At 34.1% G+C, this 3,234-nt stretch overlaps 1 long non-coding RNA gene across 1 annotated transcript; it reads left to right on the top strand.

Moving 5' to 3' along the window:
* Positions 1-6: 6 nt before the first annotated feature.
* Positions 7-2,292, top strand: LOC109587659 (uncharacterized). Its single transcript, XR_002187734.1, has 3 exons — positions 7-289; positions 1,424-1,675; positions 1,930-2,292. It is a non-coding gene; the product is annotated as an uncharacterized LOC109587659 (long non-coding RNA).
* The last annotated feature ends 942 nt before the right edge of the window (positions 2,293-3,234 follow it).

Below are 3,234 nucleotides of genomic sequence, written 5' to 3'. Positions count from 1 at the left end.
AATAGCAACTAAACTAGTTGAAGCTTCTTACCACTAACTTGCCTTTGAGTTTTATTATTGTTGTCATCATTAAGAGTACATTAATACTCTTGATTTTATTTTACTTTTTATTTCAAGTTGTTTAATTGGATCTAGATACGTGGGCGTAGGGTTATTGGAATGGGTGGGGCTCATTTTTGATTAATCAAGATGTCTTCAAAATGAGCTTCAATTGTTAAATGATTAGTTGAAGCAGAGTACATTTCCAGCCACCAGGAAGAGGAAAAGGAAGGAATAAAAAAGAAAGCAGGTGTGTTTAATAATTTATTTACTATGATTGGCTTTTGTATATGGTCTCAGGCCAATTTTTGTCAAATGTGAGGTGAGAATTATCCATTTTTATATTTTTCTGATGTATTCAGGGTACATAAAATGTTTGAGCTGATTCCCATCAAAATTAAATTTTTTAGGAATTTTTAAAAATTAGGCCAAAGACCAAAGTACAGTGTGTTGAGCCAAAATTAAAAAAAAATATTCTCCATTTTTATAATTTTTATACATATGCATATACTTATCTTGCCTAGAAAATTTGAGCTAATTCTGATCAAAAATCTATTTTTTTTACAAATTTGTTAAGTTGCTTAAAAATCAAGCCAAAGATCATGGGCTATAGTACAGGGTTATTGGCCAAATTTTGCCAAAATAAAAAGGAAAGAATTGATTTTTATATTGTACTTATGTTGCTTAGAAAGTTTGAACTGATTCCGATCAAAAATGAATTTTTACAATAATTTTATTTCTTGAAAATTTGACCAAAAACCATGGAATAGCACAGGGTTTTGAGCCAAATTTTGCTGAAATTGAAAAGGAGAAAATTTTTTGTTTTATAATTTTTTCTGATACATATACTCATACATACATGTACAATGTATGTTGCATAGAAAGTTTGAGCTAGTTCTGATCAAAAATGGATTTTATACAAATTTTTTAGAATTTCTTACAAAGTTCCTGTACTATATACAGGGTCTTGATTTTGCTGAAATTGAAAAGGAGGGAATTCTCCCTTTTTATAGTTTTTTTTCTTATACATACTCAACCAGCTACATGTAAATGCTAGCTACCGTATAGCTAGTTATTTTTGAGGATAACAAATTTCGTGGATTTTTCGAGATTCGCGAAATTAAATTCCTTGAAAATCATTGATATGGTACAAGATGGCAGAATAGTGGAAATTCATGAAAATTAATTCTGCGAACTTCCAGATATGGGTCATTCGCGAAATTTATGATCCTCAAAATAAAATGGCTATACGGTATTTGTTAGGTTATTATCACTTGTTAAGGTAGTATACTGGGATTTGATTAAAGTTCTCTGTCAATGATGAGAAGTGAAGTTCCTCTTGTTGTATGTTCTCTGTCTTTTATACTCTTCGTGTCTGCAATAGGATATTGTGCTGACATCACTCCTCAACTGATGAAGACTCATGAAGTATCTGTCAACATTCAAGTATCATACGGAAAGGCCACCACTGACTGTTCTCAGTAGTAGCAAAGAACCAAATAATAATCAGCCTAAAACTGGAGGAGTGGATTTCACTCGCTAGGGGAAGAAGGTCTGTCTTGATGATACTGGAGCAGAACTGGTGTATGAAGAAATAACTGGAGGTAGTAGCTGGGATCATCCACACAGGAATGATGTGAGTTTTATTCACTTTTTAACATACTTAATTGTGCTCAGATAACTCACTTCTGTGCTAAAATAAAATATTTTTGTTTGTTATAATTTGGGACATCAAAAATGTGTCATTTTAACACATTAGTTTTTTTGTGTGTGAGCCAACTATGCATGTCTGCTTACGAAAAACTCCTCAGCACTTGAGTTCTCATGTATCCCCATACTATTCTCTTATGCATGGTACTAAGTATCATGATCATTGTGGCATATTTTCAGGTACACACAATCACAACTGATCCTCCTTGTCCAGTCTGCTATATACAGCTATAAAGAAGTCAAACTGATGATTATTCCTATAGCTGTCTCTATTCATGAGTGGATTCTAGAATACAAAGGTTGCCTGATGTCTGAAAGAGATGTTCACAAGAGAAATGCTGTCTTTGAATGCGTTGATGAAAGCACAGAGTCTATTGATGGTAGTGGTGTTGATAGCTAATGGTGCTATGTTCTTCTTCACCTTGACCATGCACTTGCAACTGCTTACCTTGTCTGTCTTATGTCAATAAATGCCTATTACTTGTGGTTGTATGTACCAAATAATTGTTTGATGTTATTGAATATGCCACATTATTTGAACTGTACAGAGTCTTGCAGTCGTCACTATTATTAATATTTTTTAATGTTTAGAAACACTGATCTACTGTAAGTTTACTACTGTAAAGAGTCATGTCGTTAATATCATAGTAATCTTAATTGCTGAACTGTCTGACTGATAATGAAATAGAACTGAACCTCAGTCCATTCATTTGAGGGAATACTATCAGTTTACTGTAATGCATACAGTAACCAATTCTATAAGATAATATCTAAACTCTGCCCTTAGTGGTTTTATGAAAATGGCTTCTAATGGGGAGCAAGATCAAGATTCGTCTGCTCCAGTTGCTCTAGTCACTGGTGCTTCTGGTTTCATTGCATCACACATAGTCCAACAACTCCTCAAAGCTGGTAATGTTCGTGTAAGAGGCACCGTCCGGTCTCTAAAGACAGAGGAGAAGGTCGTCCCGTTGCTGGGAATGGTCCCTGATGCTCGCTACACACAAAAAAGAATGTGCTGTTTTAACATGGTGGTGCCCAGCTAAATTAGCACAGAGTATGCTATATGAAGAATCTAGCACACAAACCTGCTATTCTAGCACAACACAGTGGCTGAACTGCCATCATGGTCATTTTCAAGTTGTAGCACACACAAACATGCTGTTCAAGCACTGTATACATACTGTTTTAGCACCATACACATGCTAGACTAGACCAAACTGAAATGGGCGTAGTTTTAAAGGTTTAGCAACAACCACATGAACTGTGATGGAGCTCTCACACAAGCTATTAACTAAGCCTACACAATGAGTGAGTATCTAATAGGACTTTATTAAACAATTATATTAAGTATAGTAATATTTATTATTAATTTAATAGCTTAATTAGAGTCAGTTTTGTGCATGTCTATATACATGTAAGTATATGATATCGATTGATAGATCTAGTCACCTCAAAGTGAACCTATTATGGGAGAACAATGTAAAC

Source organism: Amphimedon queenslandica, unplaced genomic scaffold (assembly GCF_000090795.2).
Source record: "Amphimedon queenslandica unplaced genomic scaffold, v1.1 AMPQUscaffold_12491, whole genome shotgun sequence".
NCBI classification, from domain to species: domain Eukaryota; kingdom Metazoa; phylum Porifera; class Demospongiae; order Haplosclerida; family Niphatidae; genus Amphimedon; species Amphimedon queenslandica.
The sequence above is the reverse complement of the archived record's forward strand: the minus strand, read 5'-3'. Positions and strand labels throughout refer to the sequence as shown.